The sequence below is a fragment of the Anomaloglossus baeobatrachus genome, chromosome 4 (genome assembly GCF_048569485.1).
Source record: "Anomaloglossus baeobatrachus isolate aAnoBae1 chromosome 4, aAnoBae1.hap1, whole genome shotgun sequence".
Taxonomy (NCBI): Eukaryota; Metazoa; Chordata; class Amphibia; order Anura; family Aromobatidae; genus Anomaloglossus; species Anomaloglossus baeobatrachus.
In genome coordinates, this window is record NC_134356.1 from 1,687,211 (window position 1) to 1,701,699 (window position 14,489).

General features: G+C 60.3%; 1 protein-coding gene across 6 annotated transcripts in view; it reads left to right on the forward strand.

Moving 5' to 3' along the window:
- Positions 1–14,489, forward strand: part of EPS8 (EGFR pathway substrate 8, signaling adaptor) — a 297,407-nt gene that overhangs the window by 42,905 nt on the left and 240,013 nt on the right. For 5 of the 6 annotated variants that reach the window (XM_075343463.1, XM_075343467.1, XM_075343469.1 and 2 more), the window contains exon 2: positions 3,995–4,059. The exons of the other annotated variant lie outside the window; for it this stretch is intronic. The gene's annotated coding sequence lies outside the window, so the exon portion shown is untranslated. The remainder of the gene's footprint in view (positions 1–3,994; positions 4,060–14,489) is intronic. 6 annotated transcript variants of the gene reach the window in all.

A 14,489-nucleotide genomic window follows, 5' to 3' on the forward strand; every position in this document is an offset into this window, starting at 1 on the left:
GGGAGGGGTGGTATAGAGGGTGTGTTGTGGAGAGGGGCGGTGTAGAGGGTGTATTGTGGAGAGGGGCGGTGGAGAGGGTGTATTGTGGAGAGGGTGCGTTGTGGAGAGGGGCGGTGGAGAGGGTGCGTTGTGGAGAGGGGCGGTGGAGAGGGTGCGTTGTGGAGAGGGGCGGTGGAGAGGGTGCGTTGTGGAGAGGGGCGGTGGAGAGGGTGCGTTGTGGAGAGGGGCGGTGTCGAGGGTGCGTTGTGGAGAGGGGCGGTGTCGAGGGTGCGTTGTGGAGAGGGGCGGTGTCGAGGGTGCGTTGTGGGGAGGGGCGGTGTCGAGGGTGCGTTGTGGGGAGGGGCGGTGTCGAGGGTGCGTTGTGGGGAGGGGCGGTGTCGAGGGTGCGTTGTGGGGAGGGGCGGTGTCGAGGGTGCGTTGTGGGGAGGGGCGGTGTCGAGGGTGTGTTGTGGAGAGGGGCGGTGGAGAGGGGCGGTGGAGAGGGTGTGTTGTGGAGAGGGGCGGTGGAGAGGGTGCGTTGTGGAGAGGGGCGGTGGAGAGGGGCGGTGGAGAGGGGCGGTGGAGAGGGGCGGTGGAGAGGGTGCGTTGTGGAGAAGGACGGTGGAGAGGGTGTGTTGTGGAGAGGGTGTATTGTGGAGAGGGGCGGTGTAGAGGGTGTATTGTGGAGAGGGGCGGTGTAGAGGGTGTATTGTGGAGAGGGGCGGTGTAGAGGGTGTATTGTGGAGAGGGGTTGTGGAGAGGGGCGGTGTAGAGGGTGTATTGTGGAGAGGGGCGGTGTAGAGGGTGTATTGTGGAGAGGGGCGGTGTAGAGGGTGTATTGTGGAGAGGGGCGGTGGAGAGGGTGCGTTGTGGAGAGGGGCGGTGGAGAGGGTGCGTTGTGGACAGGGGCGGTGTCGAGTGTGCGTTGTGGAGAGGGGCGGTGTCGAGGGTGCGTTGTGGAGAGGGGCGGTGTCGAGGGTGCGTTGTGGAGAGGGGCGGTGTCGAGGGTGCGTTGTGGAGAGGGGCGGTGTCGAGGGTGCGTTGTGGAGAGGGGCGGTGTAGAGGGAGCGTTGTGGGGAGGGGCGGTGTAGAGGGAGCGTTGTGGGGAGGGGCGGTGTAGAGGGCGCGTTGTGGAGAGGGGCGGTGGAGAGGGCGCGTTGTGGAGAGGGGCGGTGGAGAGGGCGCGTTGTGGAGAGGGGCTGTGGAGAGGGGGCGGTGTCGAGGGCGGGTTGTGGAGAGGGGGCGGTGTCGAGGGCGGGTTGTGGAGAGGGGGCGGTGTCGAGGGCGGGTTGTGGAGAGGGGGCGGTGTCGAGGGCGGGTTGTGGAGAGGGGGCGGTGTCGAGGGCGGGTTGTGGAGAGGGGGCGGTGTCGAGGGCGGGTTGTGGAGAGGGGGCGGTGTCGAGGGCGGGTTGTGGAGAGGGGGCGGTGTCGAGGGCGGGTTGTGGAGAGGGGGCGGTGTCGAGGGCGGGTTGTGGAGAGGGGGCGGTGTCGAGGGCGGGTTGTGGAGAGGGGGCGGTGTCGAGGGCGGGTTGTGGAGAGGGGGCGGTGTCGAGGGCGGGTTGTGGAGAGGGGGCGGTGTCGAGGGCGGGTTGTGGAGAGGGGGCGGTGTCGAGGGCGGGTTGTGGAGAGGGGGCGGTGTCGAGGGCGGGTTGTGGAGAGGGGGCGGTGTCGAGGGCGGGTTGTGGAGAGGGGGCGGTGTCGAGGGCGGGTTGTGGGGAGGGGGCGGTGTCGAGGGCGGGTTGTGGGGAGGGGGCGGTGTCGAGGGCGGGTTGTGGGGAGGGGGCGGTGTCGAGGGCGGGTTGTGGGGAGGGGGCGGTGTCGAGGGCGGGTTGTGGGGAGGGGGCGGTGTCGAGGGCGGGTTGTGGGGAGGGGGCGGTGTCGAGGGCGGGTTGTGGGGAGGGGGCGGTGTCGAGGGCGGGTTGTGGGGAGGGGGCGGTGTCGAGGGCGGGTTGTGGGGAGGGGGCGGTGTCGAGGGCGGGTTGTGGGGAGGGGGCGGTGTCGAGGGCGGGTTGTGGGGAGGGGGCGGTGTCGAGGGCGGGTTGTGGGGAGGGGGCGGTGTCGAGGGCGGGTTGTGGGGAGGGGGCGGTGTCGAGGGCGGGTTGTGGGGAGGGGGCGGTGTCGAGGGCGGGTTGTGGAGAGGGGGCGGTGTCGAGGGCGGGTTGTGGAGAAGGGGCGGTGTCGAGGGTGGGTTGTGGAGAGGGTGTATTAATTTCTGAGGGAAATACTTCATTTTCTGGAATAACTTTTGGTGTGACTTTGTGTCTGTATTAAGTTTTTCCGAGCGTGGCAGTGGAACTGTGGAACATTTGAGGGGTGGAGGCGGAATTGGGGCGGAGCCTGGGCGGAGTCTCAAGGGGGCCGGACAATGTTGCCAGTGGGGGGCTCTGGGCAACCTTCTTCTGCTCCCATCTCTCTGGGGTGCTTCTGATTTTGTTTGCAGCAGGGTAAGTGTTGGAGTCACAGCTTTTTGTTTTTGGCACAGACCCGAAAAAGAAGCTCCAAATGTGACCTGTTCCTAATGATCCTATCTATAGAAATCCTTAGGGCAGATCTGGTGCTGAGTGCAAACGGCGACTGTCCCACAAGCTAACCAGAAGGTGAGGGACCTGGACGGGTCACTATGGGGTGTGTTCCCGCAGGTCCCGCAGGTCCCGCTGTCCTCAGTGTTATGAATGGCGCCTCGTACCACCAGATATTGTCACATAATGCTCCTCGTTGTGTGAGACGTGAAGAAGACGGCATTTCTGGTTTCATTAATGAAGTCATGAAAATGGGGTAAGGACTGATCGTTTGATTAATGACAACTTAACACCCCAAGACTGCGTCTGGCACCGCAGAGTGCGGACGGGTGCCCCTGGTGCCACGGAGAGTAGACGGGGGCGTCTGTTACTGCGGACGAGTACCCCTGGTGCCACGGAGAGTAGACGGGGGCGTCTGTTACTGCGGACAGGGCCTCTGGTGCCACGGAGAGTAGACGGGGGCGTCTGTGACTGCGGACGAGTACCCATGGTGCCACGGAGAGTAGACGGGGGCGTCTGTTACTGCGGACAGGGCCTCTGGTGCCACGGAGAGCAGACGGAGGCATTGGTCACTGCAAATGGGGCTTCTGGCGCCACGGAGTTCAGACGGTGCCTCTGGTGCCGAGAGAGCAGACGGAGGTGTCGGTCACTGCAAACAGGGCCTCTGGTGCCCCGGAGAGCGGACGGAGGCGTCTGTCACTGCGGACGGGGCCTCTGGCGCCGCGGAGTGCAGACGGTGCCTCTGGTGCCGCGAGAGCAGACGAAGGCGTCGATCACTGCGGACGGGGCCTCTGGCGCCGTGGAGTTCAGACGGTGCCTCTGGTGCCGCGAGAGCAGACGAAGGCGTCGATCACTGCGGACGGGGCCTCTGGCGCCCCGGTGAGGGGACGGAGGCGTCGGTCACTGCGGAGGGTGCCTCTGGCGCCCCGGTGAGGGGACTGAGGCGTCGGTCACTGCGGACGGGGCCTCTGGTGCCCCGGTGAGGGGATGGAGGCGTCGGTCACTGCGGACGGGGCCTCTGGCACCGCGGAGAGCGGACTGGGGCGTCTGTTACTGCGGACGGGGCCTCTGGCGCCCCGGTGAGGGGATAGAGGCGTCGGTCACTGCAGACGGGGCCTCTGGCACCGCGGAGAGCGGACGGGGGCGTCTTACTGCGGACGGGGCCTCTGGCGCCCCGGTGAGGGGATGGAGGCGTCGGTCACTGCGGACGGGGCCTCTGGCGCCCCGGAGTGGGGACGGACCGTTTGGCGCTGCAGAGTGTGAAATCTGTAGGATTACAAGGTGATGTGCTGAGGTCCTGGTCCCCTGGTCCCCTGGTCCGCTGTCAGTGCTGCGCCCTCTACTGGTGGCTTCTGGAGTGCGCGCTCTAGGTGTGAGTTACGTGCACTCTATGCCCGGGTGGTGTCCCGGCTCTTACGCAGGATGGGTCATAAATTCCTTGGTTACTGTTCTACCTTCTCCTGTTGTGACATTTTCTCTATCTTTGGTGGTTACAGGACGGGCGAGGGTTGTGACTACGGGCGAGGGTTGTGACTACGCCCGGGCGTTGTGGCAGCTGACGGTGAGTTTTCTGACTTATTTTTATAAACTTATTATCTCCTGTTTCAGAGCTTTTCCTCTAAAGCCCGGGTGTGTTTTTATATTCAGACTTAAGTATGTGGCACTCCAAATGCTCGCCAGTGTTACTGACCGGGCATGATAGAAAGTAAGTGTTCCCACATGCCCTAACTGGCTGGGCTGGTCAGGGTGCCTGTATATAGAGTATACGGCTCGGGGCTGGACGGGGTGCCTGTATATAGAGTATACGGCTCGGGGCTGGACGGGGTGCCTGTATATAGAGTATACGGCTCAGGGCTCGACGGGGTGCCTGTATATAGAGTATACGGCTCTGGGCTGGACGGGGTGCCTATATATAGAGTATACGGCTCTGGGCTGGACGGGGTGCCTGTATATAGAGTATACGGCTCAGGGCTGGACGGGGTGCCTGTATATAGAGTATACGGCTCAGGGCTGGACGGGGTGCCTATATATAGAGTATACGGCTCAGGGCTGGACGGGATGCCTGTATATAGAGTATACGGCTCTGGGCTGGACGGGGTGCCTATATATAGAGTATACGGCTCTGGGCTGGACGGGGTGCCTATATATAGAGTATACGACTCTGGGCTGGACGGGATGCCTGTATATAGAGTATACGGCTCAGGGCTGGACGGGGTGCCTATATATAGAGTATACGGCTCTGGGCTGGACGGGGTGCCTGTATATAGAGTATACAGCTCTGGGCTGGACGGGGTGCCTCTATATAGAGTATACATCTCGGGGCTGGACGGAGTGCCTATATATAGAGTATACGGCTCAGGGCTGGACGGGGTGCCTATATATAGAGTATACGGCTCAGGGCTGGACGGGGTGCCTATATATAGAGTATACGGCTCAGGGCTGGACGGGGTGCCTATATATAGAGTATACGGCTCGGGGCTGGACGGGGTGCCTGTATATAGAGTATACGGCTCGGGGCTGGACGGGGTGCCTATATATAGAGTATACAGCTCTGGGCTGGTCGGGGGTTCCTGTATATAGAGTATACGGCTCTGGGCTGGACGGGGTGCCTGTATATAGAATATACGGCTCTGGGCTGGACGGGATGCCTATATATAGAGTATACGGCTCGGGGCTGGACGGGATGCCTGTATATAGAGTATACGGCTCGGGGCTGGACGGGATGCCTGTATATAGAGTATACGGCTCTGGGCTGGACGGGGTGCCTCTATATAGAGTATACGTCTCGGGGCTGGACGGGGTGCCTATATATAGAGTATACGTCTCGGGGCTGGACGGGGTGCCTATATATAGAGTATACGGCTCTGGGCTGGACGGGGTGCCTGTATATAGAGTATACGGCTCTGGGCTGGACGGGGTGCCTATATATAGAGTATACAGCTCTGGGCTGGACGGGGTGCCTCTATATAGAGTATACATCTCGGGGCTGGACGGAGTGCCTATATATAGAGTATACGGCTCAGGGCTGGACGGGGTGCCTATATATAGAGTATACGGCTCAGGGCTGGACGGGGTGCCTATATATAGAGTATACGGCTCAGGGCTGGACGGGGTGCCTATATATAGAGTATACGGCTCGGGGCTGGACGGGGTGCCTGTATATAGAGTATACGGCTCGGGGCTGGACGGGATGCCTGTATATAGAGTATACGGCTCGGGGCTGGACGGGGTGCCTGTATATAGAGTATACGGCTCGGGGCTGGACGGGGTGCCTGTATATAGAGTATACGGCTCGGGGCTGGACGGGGTGCCTATATATAGAGTATACAGCTCTGGGCTGGACGGGGGTTCCTGTATATAGAGTATACGGCTCTGGGCTGGACGGGGTGCCTGTATATAGAATATACGGCTCTGGGCTGGACGGGATGCCTATATATAGAGTATACGGCTCGGGGCTGGACGGGATGCCTGTATATAGAGTATACGGCTCGGGGCTGGACGGGATGCCTGTATATAGAGTATACGGCTCTGGGCTGGACGGGATGCCTCTATATAGAGTATACGGCTCTGGGCTGGACGGGGTGCCTCTATATAGAGTATACGTCTCGGGGCTGGACGGGGTGCCTATATATAGAGTATACGTCTCGGGGCTGGACGGGGTGCCTATATATAGAGTATACGGCTCTGGGCTGGACGGGGTGCCTGTATATAGAGTATACGGCTCTGGGCTGGACGGGGTGCCTATATATAGAGTATACGGCTCTGGGCTGGACGGGATGCCTATATATAGAGTATACGGCTCAGGGCTGGACGGGATGCCTGTATATAGAGTATACGGCTCGGGGCTGGACGGGATGCCTGTATATAGAGTATACGGCTCTGGGCTGGACGGGGTGCCTCTATATAGAGTATACGTCTCGGGGCTGGACGGGGTGCCTCTATATAGAGTATACGGTTCTGGGCTGGACGGAGTGCCTATATATAGAGTATACGGCTCAGGGCTGGACGGGGTGCCTATATATAGAGTATACGGCTCGGGGCTGGACGGGGTGCCTATATATAGAGAATACGGCTCGGGGCTGGACGGGGTGCCTGTATATAGAAAATACGGCTCAGGGCTGAACGGGGTGCCTGTATATAAAGTATACGGCTCGGGGCTGAACGGGGTGCCTGTATATAGAGTATACGGCTCTGGGCTGGACGGGGTGCCTGTATATAGAGTATACGGCTCTGAGCTGGACGGGGTGCCTGTATATAGAGTATACGGCTCGGGGCTGGACGGGGTGCCTGTATATAGAGTATACGGCTCTGGGCTGGACGGGGTGCCTGTATATAGAGTATTCGGCTCTGGGCTGGACGGGGTGCCTCTATATAGAGTATACGTCTCGGGGCTGGACGGGGTGCCTATATATAGAGTATACGGCTCGGGGCTGGACGGGGTGCCTATATATAGAGTATACGGCTCGGGGCTGGACGGGGTGCCTATATATAGAGTATACGGCTCGGGGCTGGACGGGGTGCCTGTATATAGAGTATACGGCTCGGGGCTGGACGGGATGCCTGTATATAGAGTATACGGCTCAGGGCTGGACGGGGTGCCTGTATATAGAGTATACGGCTCGGGGCTGGACGGGGTGCCTGTATATAGAGTATACGGCTCGGGGCTGGACGGGGTGCCTATATATAGAGTATACAGCTCTGGGCTGGACGGGGGTTCCTGTATATAGAGTATACGGCTCTGGGCTGGACGGGGTGCCTGTATATAGAATATACGGCTCTGGGCTGGACGGGATGCCTATATATAGAGTATACGGCTCGGGGCTGGACGGGATGCCTGTATATAGAGTATACGGCTCTGGGCTGGACGGGGTGCCTGTATATAGAGTATACGGCTCTGGGCTGGACGGGGTGCCTCTATATAGAGTATACGTCTCGGGGCTGGACGGGGTGCCTATATATAGAGAATACGGCTCAGGGCTGGACGGGGTGCCTATATATAGAGTATACGGCTCAGGGCTGGACGGGGTGCCTGTATATTGAGTATACGGCTCAGGGCTGGACGGGGTGCCTATATATTGAGTATACGGCTCGGGGCTGGACGGGGTGCCTATATATAGAGTATATGGCTCGGGGCTGAATGGGGTTCCTGTATATAGAGTTTACAGCTCAGGACCATGGATATATGGGTCACGATATCGGCAGTGGTCTCTAGTGTCTCCAGGACACATCCTAGAGGTGACTGGCGGGGTCAGGACCACGTATATGAGGGTAATGATATGGGCAGTGGTCTCTAGTGTCTCCAGGACACATCCTAGAGGTGACTGGCGGGGTCAGGACCACGTATATGAGGGTAATGATATCGGCAGTGGTCTCTAGTGTCTCCAGGACACATCCTAGAGGTGACCGGTGGGGTCAGGACCACGTATATGAGGGTAATGATATCGGCAGTGGTCTCTAGTGTCTCCAGGACACATCCTAGAGGTGACTGGCGGGGTCAGGACCACGTATATGAGGGTAATGATATGGGCAGTGGTCTCTAGTGTCTCCAGGACACATCCTAGAGGTGACCGGTGGGGTCAGGACCACGTATATGAGGGTAATGATATGGGCAGTGGTCTTCAGTGTCTCCAGGACACATCCTAGAGGTGACCGGTGGGGTCAGGACCACATATATGAGGGTCACGATATCTGCAGTCGTCTCTAGTGTCTCCAGGACACATCCTAGAGGTGACCGGTGGGGTCAGGACCATGTATATGAGGGTAATGATATGGGCAGTGGTCTTCAGTGTCTCCAGGACACATCGTAGAGGTGACCGGTGGGGTCAGGACCACGTATATGAGGGTAATGATATGGGCAGTGGTCTTTAGTGTCTCCAGGGCGCATCCAGGAGGTGACCGGTGGGGTCAGGACCACGTATATGAGGGTAATGATATGGGCAGTGGTCTTCAGTGTCTCCAGGACGCATCCTAGAGGTGACTGGTGGGGTCAGGACCACGTATATGAGGGTAATGATATGGGCATGGGTCTCTAGTGTCTCCAGGACGCATCCAGGAGGTGACCGGTGGGGTCAGGACCACGTATATGAGGGTAATGATATGGGCAGTGGTCTCTAGTGTCTCCAGGACACATCCTAGAGGTGACCGGTGGGGTCAGGACCACGTATATGAGGGTAATGATATGGGCAGTGGTCTTTAGTGTCTCCAGGACGCATCCTAGAGGTGACTGGTGGGGTCAGGACCACGTATATGAGGGTAATGATATGGGCATGGGTCTCTAGTGTCTCCAGGACGCATCCAGGAGGTGACCGGTGGGGTCAGGACCACGTATATGAGGGTAATGATATGGACAGTGGTCTCTAGTGTCTCCAGGACACATCCTAGAGGTGACCGGTGGGGTCAGGTCCACGTATATGAGGGTAATGATATGGGCAGTGGTCTCTAGTGTCTCCAGGACACATCCAGGAGGTAACTGGTTGGGTCTCTAATATTAATATAAGGCCTGTGAATACTGCACATCATGGCGCCGTTCTCACCCCCACCAGCTCTGCTACATTCAGACTATTAGTGACATGATGGGAGAGGCATGTGAGAGCCCAAAACTCACTGAAAAAGGGAAAATCGCTACAGTCTGAGTCCGGTCACCATCAATTCACAACACGGGATTTACCAGAAAAAGATGCTATGAACACAGACACACTGAGACCCTGCACCCACGAGCGGCCCCACACAGACACACTGAGACCTTGCACCCAAGAGCGGCCCCACACAGACACACTGAGACCCTGCACCCACGAGCGGCCCCACACAGACACACTGAGACCCTGCACCCACGAGCGGCCCCACACAGACACACTGAGAGACCCTGCACCCACGAGCAGCCCCACACAGACACACTGAGACCTTGCACCCAAGAGCGGCCCCACACAGACACACTGAGACCCTGCACCCACGAGCGGCCCCACACAGACACACTGAGACCCTGCACCCACGAGCGGCCCCACACAGACACACTGAGAGACCCTGCACCCACGAGCGGCCCCACACAGACACACTGAGAGACCCTGCACCCAAGAGCGGCCCCACACACACACACTGAGAGACCCTGCACCCACGAGCGGCCCCACACAGACACACTGAGACCCTGCACCCACGAGCGGCCCCACACACACACACTGAGAGACCCTGCACCCACGAGCGGCCCCACACAGACACACTGAGAGACCCTGCACCCAAGAGCGGCTCCACACAGACACACTGAGAGACCCTGCACCCACGAGCGGCCCCACACAGACACACTGAGAGACCCTGCACCCAAGAGCGGCCCCACACAGACACACTGTGACCCTGCACCCACGAGCAGCCCCACACAGACACACTGAGACCTTGCACCCAAGAGCGGCCCCACACAGACACACTGAGACCATGCACCCAAGAGCGGCCCCACACAGACACAAAGAGACCTTGCACCCAAGAGCGGCCCCACACAGACACACTGAGACCCTGCACCCACGAGCGGCCCCACACAGACACACTGAGACCCTGCACCCACGAGCGGCCCCACACAGACACACTGAGACCCTGCACCCACGAGCGGCCCCACACAGACACACTGAGACCCTGCACCCACGAGCGGCCCCACACAGACACACTGAGACCCTGCACACACGAGCGGCCCCACACAGACACACTGAGACCTTGCACCCAAGAGCGGCCCCACACAGACACACTGAGACCCTGCACCCACGAGCGGCCCCACACAGACACACTGAGACCCTGCACCCACGAGCGGCTCCACACAGACACACTGAGACCCTGCACCCACGAGCGGCCCCACACAGACACACTGAGAGACCCTGCACCCACGAGCGGCCCCACACAGACACACTGAGACCCTGCACACAAGAGCGGTCCCACACAGACACACTGAGACCCTGCACACAAGAGCGGTCCCACACAGACACACTGAGAGACCCTGCACCCACGAGCGGCCCCACACAGACACACTGAGAGACCCTGCACCCACGAGCGGCCCCACACAGACACACTGAGACCCTGCACACAAGAGCGGTCCCACACAGACACACTGAGACCCTGCACCCACGAGCGGCTCCACACAGACACACTGAGAGACCCTGCACCCACGAGCGGCTCCACACAGACACACTGAGAGACCCTGCACCCACGAGCGGCCCCACACAGACACACTGAGACCCTGCACCCACGAGCGGCCCCACACAGACACACTGAGACCCTGCACCCACGAGCGGCCCCACACAGACACACTGAGAGACTCTGCACCCACGAGCGGCCCCACACAGACACACTGAGACCCTGCACCCACGAGCGGCCCCACACAGACACACTGAGAGACCCTGCACCCAAGAGCGGCCCCACACAGACACACTGAGAGACCCTGCACCCACGAGCGGCCCCACACAGACACACTGAGAGACCCTGCACCCACGAGCGGCCCCACACAGACACACTGAGAGACCCTGCACCCAAGAGCGGCCCCACACAGACACACTGAGACCCTGCACCCACGAGCGGCCCCACACAGACACACTGAGAGACCCTGCACCCACGAGCGGCCCCATACAGACACACTGAGAGACCCTGCACCCACGAGCAGCCCCACACAGACACACTGAGAGACCCTGCACCCACGAGCGGCCCCACACAGACACACTGAGAGACCCTGCACCCACGAGCAGCCCCACACAGACACACTGAGAGACCCTGCACCCACGAGCGGCCCCACACAGACACACTGAGACCCTGCACCCACGAGCGGCCCCACACAGACACACTGAGACCCTGCACACAAGAGCGGTCCCACACAGACACACTGAGACCCTGCACCCACGAGCGGCCCCACACAGACACACTGAGAGACCCTGCACCCACGAGCGGCCCCACACAGACACACTGAGAGACCCTGCACCCACGAGCGGCCCCACACAGACACACTGAGAGACCCTGCACCCACGAGCAGCCCCACACAGACACACTGAGAGACCCTGCACCCACGAGCAGCCCCACACAGACACACTGAGAGACCCTGCACCCACGAGCGGCCCCACACAGACACACTGAGAGACTCTGCACCCAAGAGCCACCCCAGGGAGACCCTGCACCCAGGAGCAGCCCCAGAGACCCGCCCCTGGCAGCCTGCCCCCAGGAGCCCCAGCCCTCAGACCCTGCACCCAGGAGCCGCCCCAGGGAGGCATTTCATGCATGTCTTGTCATGATGCACCAGGAATAATAATCATCCAGGAAAGCAAACATTCACGGCAAGTACAAAGGGCGCAGGACCCATGTGTGAACCCGTGAGGACACCGGTCACCCACCAGCAGGGGGCCACACAGGCATAGCCGATTGGTTCCATTCATGCCTGGCACTTGCCACATTATTGGAATGGTTGGTAAGGGCAAATGGTAAAAACAACACAATAAAAATGCCACTGAGAATCCAGGAGGCGAACGCCTGGGGCCGTCCGTGGCGCGGTGCCCACGTCCAGTGCGCTGATTCTAAGCTTTATCACACATTTCTGCTCCTTGCCTCAGTCTAGGGGTAAATACATGGCCTTGATGCGTGCGGCTCGGAGCCCTGACCCGGACTGATGTGTGCGCTGATCCGCCGTCTGTCACAGGTGGTATTTAGCGATTATCATATGACAGCTATGCCATGCCTTCATCCTACTCAACCCTCATTCTACTGCCCCGATTCCTGCTCGCTGCCCCTATTCCTGCTCGCCATCCCCAGTCCTGCTCGCTGCCCCTATTCCTGCTCGCCATCCCCAGTCCTGCTCGCTGCCCCTATTCCTGCTCGCCATCCCCAGTCCTGCTCGCTGCCCCTATTCCTGCTCGCCATCCCCAGTCCTGCTCGCTGCCCCTATTCCTGCTCCCCATCCCCAGTTCTGCTCGCTGCCCCTATTCCTGCTCGCTACCCCTATTCCTGCTCGCCATCCCCAGTCCTGCTCGCTACCCCTATTCCTGCTCGCCATCCCGTCCTGCTCGCTGCCCCTATTCCTGCTCGCCATCCCCAGTCCTGCTCGCTGCCCCTAATCCTGCTCGCCATCCCCAGTCCTGCTCGCTGCCCCTAATCCTGCTCGCCATCCCCAGTCCTGCTCGCTGCCCCTATTCCTGCTCGCCATCCCCAGTCCTGCTCGCTGCCCCTAATCCTGCTCGCCATCCCCAGTCCTGCTCGCTGCCCCTATTCCTGCTCGCCATCCCCAGTCCTGCTCGCTGCCCCTATTCCTGCTCGCCATCCCCAGTCCTGCTCGCTGCCCCTATTCCTGCTCGCCATCCCCAGTCCTGCTCGCTGCCCCTATTCCTGCTCGCCATCCCCAGTCCTGCTCGCTGCCCCTATTCCTGCTCGCCATCCCCAGAGCTTCTCGCTGCCCCTATTCCTGCTCGCCATCCCCAGTCCTGCTCGCTGCCCCTATTCCTGCTCGCCATCCCCAGTTCTGCTCGCTGCCCCTATTCCTGCTCGCCATCCCCAGTCCTGCTCGCTACCCCTATTCCTGCTCGCCATCCCCAGTCCTGCTCGCTGCCCCTATTCCTGCTCGCCATCCCCAGTCCTGCTCGCTGCCCCTATTCCTGCTCGCCATCCCCAGTCCTGCTCGCTGCCCCTATTCCTGCTCGCCATCCCCAGAGCTTCTCGCTGCCCCTATTCCTGCTCGCCATCCCCAGTCCTGCTCGCTGCCCCTATTCCTGCTCGCCATCCCCAGTTCTGCTCGCTGCCCCTATTCCTGCTCGCCATCCCTAGTCCTGCTCGCTGCCCCTATTCCTGCTCTCCAGCCCCAGAGCTTCTCGCTGCCCCTATTCCTGCTCGCTGCCCCTATTCCTGCTCGCTGCCCCTATTCCTGCTCGCCATCCCCAGTCCTGCTCGCTGCCCCTATTCCTGCTCGCCATCCCCAGTCCTGCTCGCTGCCCCTATTCCTGCTCGCCATCCCCAGTCCTGCTCGCTGCCCCTATTCCTGCTCGCCATCCCCAATCCTGCTCGCTGCCCCTAGTCCTGCTCGCTGCCCCTATTCCTGCTCGCTGCCCCTATTCCTGCTCGCCATCCCCAGTCCTGCTCGCTGCCCCTATTCCTGCTCGCTATTCCCAGTCCTGCTCGCTGCCCCTATTCCTGCTCGCTGCCCCTATTCCTGCTCGCTGCCCCTATTCCTGCTCGCCATCCCCAGTCCTGCTCGCTGCCCCTATTCCTGCTCGCCATCCCCAATCCTGCTCGCTGCCCCTATTCCTGCTCGCCATCCCCAATCCTGCTCGCTGCCCCTCATTCTGCTGTCCCCAGATTGTGCTTGCTGCCCCCAATATATTTCCCCTGCTCCTGCTGCCCAAATCCTGCCCCCTCTAATCCTACTCACCGAACCTTATTCTATTGCCCTAATTCTGCTTGCTTCCCCCAGTCGTGCTCGCTGCCCCCAATATACCTTGTCGTGCTCGCTGCCCCCAATATACCTTGTCGTGCTCGCTGCCCCCAATATACCTTGTCGTGCTCGCTGCCCCCAATATACCTTGTCGTGCTCGCTGCCCCCAATATACCTTGTGGTGCTCGCTGCCCCCAATATACCTTGTCGTGCTCGCTGCCCCCAATATACCTTGTCGTGCTCGCTGCCCCCAATATACCTTGTGGTGCTCGCTGCCCCCAATATACCTTGTCGTGCTCGCTGCCCCCAATATACCTTGTCGTGCTCGCTGCCCCCAATATACCTTGTCGTGCTTGCTGCCCCCGATCCTGCTCGCCTCTCCCAATATACCGCATCTGATCCTGCTACCCCTAATCATTCTATCCCCAATCCTGCTTGCCCTCCCTCCTTTACTTCCCTCCCAGTCCTGTTTTCATTCCCTCAAATCCTGCCCCCAAACCTGCACCCTGCATCCAATATACCACCCCTTATTGTGCTTCCCCTAATCCTACTGCCCAGGTCCTGCTCTCTCCACCTCTTTTTGTTTCACCCCATATGTCCCATCCTGCTTTCTCCCC